Below are 4,546 nucleotides of genomic sequence, written 5' to 3' on the forward strand. Positions count from 1 at the left end.
CATGAGTTAGAATCCAATGCAGGTTGCCACAGAGAGTCAATATCTTCTGACAACGCTCTGTGAAATGAGCTGGTCTCAGTCCAGTGGACAGATGTCTGTATTGCAAAATGCTCTAATTGGCAGTCTGAGCAGGAAAGCCAAGAATTGAATGGACCTGGAATCTGAACCCTTGTCTCACTTTCAAGAGGGGCAAACAGAGGTTCACATCGAAAGGAAGCTTGGGATTTTCTGGTGGCAATCATATACACATTTTATAGATAAACAGAGAACTTGGTGTTTCAAAGTCATCAGTCTGATTTTTCAATATATCTAAGCACTTTAAATAAAAACTTTCTAGGTTGAAGCAAATGTTTATTGCTTTTTGCTATAAATTTATTATTTCTATTTATTAATAGAAATATATTTATAGAATATATTATATTTATATAATATTTATTATTATTACAAAATTGCATATCATTAAAGAAAAACCCAGAGCTGGACAGTAATTTGGTAAAACCGATTACTATCTTATGCATCAATACTGCAGTGAGAGGATTCTTCAGAGCAGACATGGGCTCCATTCTAAATGCAGCATGGAAAAGTGGAGATTTATAGCCAAGGAGCAGCGTGGAGTTAGTGGAGGAAAAATTACCCACAGGAAACACCTGGAGCTGGGGAGGATTCAGAATAACTTGACAGATTTTTGCTGAAGTGGGGCAGGGTGGGAGTGATTTTTTTGGGTACTGAAGGATATTGGCATAGCAATTTCCTCTAAATCAAAATAAAACATTATATCATGGAAGGAATCTAAAACACAGACGGGCGAAGTAAAACATTTCATCCTACAGAGAAGCCTCTTTAAGCTTAGAAGTAAACAACTCCAAAGCTTCAGGAAGTGCCTGAAACTGACCAGATTCACTAGGCCCTCACCTCTCCAAGTGTATATCAGCAGAGAGTACTGCCGGGAGATGATCAGACAAGCTGAGCAGTGTAGAATAAGTGGAGGCTGGCTAACCTGTTGAGCTGCCTGCATGGTGGACAGGGTCCCAGGAACTCATGGTGCACAGTGAGTTCCATCATCACAGCTTCCATGAGTGGTCTGCTCTGCCCACATAGGCTTTTGAAGGAGCTGGCTTTGAGCCTTTTCTGCCCCGGAAGGAACCCCTCATCCCTACTCCTACAAGAAAACCCTACATTGATTTGCAAGTGGAACAAGTTAGTAGTATCCTTACTTTGCATTTGTTGTCAATTCCCTGTGTAGGGTGAGCAGACAGTTGTCTAAGCTTCCCCAGGGACAGTTTGTCACCTCTCAAGTGTTCAAGGAGATGAGATGTCAAGGGTGGAGGGTTCTCCTTTTCGTTAGAAATATTTTTATTAGTTCATTGAGAATTTTGTACAACATATTTTGATCATATTCATCCTTCCTCCAACTCTTCTAAGATCTATCCCACCTCCCTTGCCTATGCAACTTTATTTCCTTTCAGTTTTTTAAAGTTGAGTACATCAAGACCAAATTGTAGTACCCAAATATTCTAGATGTGTGGCCCTCACTGGGGAGCATGGGTAACTTCTTAAAGGCTCCACTCAGAGCACCGATTCTCCCTCTTCCGGCAGCTAGCATTGGCCAACGGCTCTCCAGCTAGAGATGTGATGTTGCGCCCAGCTCTCTCCTCCAAGACAGAAATTAGCCTGTCTTGGACTTGCACGGGTCTCGTGCATATCGTCACAGACATTGTGAGTCCCTGCGTGCAGCCCCCCTGCTGTGCTTGCTTGTAGCCAACCGCTGCTCCTGGCTCTTGCGCTCTCTGGCGCCTCTTCAGCCGCAGTCCCCGAGTCTTGGGAGGGAAAGCGGCAGTGTAAATGTTGTATTAGAACTGAGCGTCTGTAGTCTTGTGCATTGGCCCGGTGTGGGCCTCTGTTAGTCACCCATCTGCTGCAAATGAGAGCTTATTTGACGAGGGTTAGAGATGTATTTTCTGTAGGTGTAACAGATAAATCGGCTTAATACTATTCCAATTTAGCATAACAACATTGGCAGGCTCTCTCTTTGGGCCTGTGACCTGTTATCCGTAGGTCATTTTAGATCAATACTTGTGCCGGGTATGGCTTTTACCTGATGGAGTATGACTTAAATCCAATCAGTAAGTGGTTGATGACTTCTATGATGTTTGTGTCACATGATAAATATTCAAAGCTAACATCCACAAATGAGAGAAAGAATGCAACTTTTATCTCTCTGGGTCTAGGTAACCTCATTTAGAATATTTGTTCCATTCATTTGACTTGTGAATTTCATAATTTCCTTTTTTAGTAGCTAAATAATGTTCTATTGTAAACAAATGTCAGTGCAGTAGTTTGAATAGTGTGCTTTCCATAGACGCGTGTGTTTGAATGCTTGGCTCATAGAGCGTGGCACCGTTAGGAGGCGTGTCTTTATTGGGATAGGTATGGCCTTGTTGGAGGAAGCGGGTTACTACAGAGGTGAGCTTTGAGGTCTTATTATGCTCAAGCTACCCCCAGTATGGTACCCAGTTTCTTCTGCTGCCTGTGACTCAAGATGGAGAACTCTCCTCCAGCACCACATCTGCCTGCATGCTGCCATGCTTCCCACCATGATAGTGATGGACTAAACCTCTGAAAGTGTAAGCCAGCCCCAATGAAATGTTTTCCATTATAAGATTTGTGGCCATACTGTCTCTTCACAGCAATAAAACCTTAACTAAGACAACCACATTTTCAGGATCCACACTCATCATTTGATAGACAACTAGGTTGCTTCTATTTCCTGGCTGTTGTGAATAGAACATCAATTAACACAGATTAGCAGGTAGTCCTATGGTAGGAGGATTTGGATCCTTTTAGGTATATGCCAGGAGTGGGATAGCTGGATCTTGAGGTCACTCAATCTCAGCTTCCTGAGGAACTGCCACACTGATTTTCATAGTGGCTGTACAAGTTTTTGCTCTCAACAGCAGTGAATACATGTTTCTTTTTCTCCACATTCATGCCAATATTTGTCATCAAATATTTATTTTCTTTTTAAACTATGGCTTTTGTTTTTGCTTGGATTTTCCCAAAGAAGTTCTTTTAAGTTTGTTTAATGTTTAAAATGGAAGAAGCTACATTAAAAAACAAATCTAAGTAGCATAAGAACCTGGCTTGAGAAACTTATATTCTCATAAAGAAGAAGTACACTGGGTTTCTCTCAAAAACCACTAAAAGTTTACTGGGTTGGAGGAGGCCATTTCCCAAGCACAAAGTTACTTCAGGAGGGATGTCACAGTGCTAGGTGAAGGGTGATGAGACAGCGCTCACTGCCCAGAGCCTTGGAATGGATCTTGCTGTCACACAATGCAGATAAAAGGGAGTGGGACAAGAAAAAGTCATGAAGGTGCCAACCAACATTCTTGGATGGAACACTTATCACGTAAGTCCAGGAAGTCTGTGTACAGACAGCACTGGGGTGGGATGCTGGAAGCTGTCAACTAGTGGTTCACTCTACAGCAGTTCTCCAAGCCTTGGCGCTCTTAGGGAGTGGAGCCAGCACTTTATTTGTTTGCTTGTTTCTTTGGGGATATGAAAGTCATTTTCTTCATGAGTCCCATTGAGATCCTCACACAGCATGAGGGTCTTGTGGGAAGCTAAGCCCTTTAGAAACTTGCAAAAGGCTTCATCTCAATGGTGGTATCTCGGATTACCGGATCCCTGCCTTCATTAGGTACTTTTGCTGTTACCAACACAAAGGAGTCAAATTCAGCAACAAATACCCAGCCTCTGGATCATGTTCTTCCCCACTAAAGCTATAAGAGACTGATGGAGCTGATCAGTGCTGATGGGTGGGTTTAGGAAGCTCTTGGAATTCAGCTGGGAATTTGTTTTTTGAATATTTGGTCTCTTGGAGGCACAAAGTATCTGGGCTTTATCCTTTACCCAAACCTTTTTTCTTAATCCAGGCTTAAAGCCCATCCAAATTCTAGTTTCATATCTTGAGTGTGACAGATTTATCACCGGGTGAGGTTTGCTGCTCTGGAGGAGCCTCACATAGGACAGAACCATTTCCTGAGATCCCCTTTGCTCTCATCATACTCTTCTTGGTCTATGGGCTTCTTCTGTCTTCTGCTGATATTCCCTTCTTCTTATGTTTTGACGTCCCCTGTAATGAAAATGTTTCACACTGAACACCTAGAGCAGTGTTTTTACTGCAACCTCCTCAATTTTTTTTTGTTTGTTGTTTTTGTTTTTGTTATTTATCTTAGCCATACTGATTGTGGTACGATGAAATCTAAAAGTTGTTTTAATTTGTGTTTCTGTAATGACTAAGGATGATGGACATTAAAAACATGTTTCTCAAATATTTGTGGTTTATATTTTGAGAAATCTTTGTTTAGTTTCATGTCCCATTTTAAGAAAGTGTGTGTTCTTGCTATTTAATTTTGAGCTTTTATATATTCTAGATACTTAGCACCTGTTGGGTGTACAGCTAATAAAGATTTTTTTTCATCCTATAGACTGCCGTTTGCTTGACTGATGATTTCTTTTGCCATATAGAAATCTTTTAGGTTTT

The 4,546-nt window shown here is 41.4% G+C and overlaps 1 pseudogene; it reads right to left on the minus strand.

Annotated features, from left to right (window-relative positions):
- Nucleotides 1–3,259: 3,259 nt before the first annotated feature.
- Nucleotides 3,260–4,063, minus strand: LOC129677912 (DNA-(apurinic or apyrimidinic site) endonuclease-like; annotated as a pseudogene).
- Nucleotides 4,064–4,546: the final 483 nt, after the last annotated feature.

The sequence above is a fragment of the Psammomys obesus genome, unplaced genomic scaffold, assembly GCF_907164565.1.
Source record: "Psammomys obesus unplaced genomic scaffold, mPsaObe1.curated_primary_1811, whole genome shotgun sequence".
NCBI lineage: Eukaryota > Metazoa > Chordata > Mammalia > Rodentia > Muridae > Psammomys > Psammomys obesus.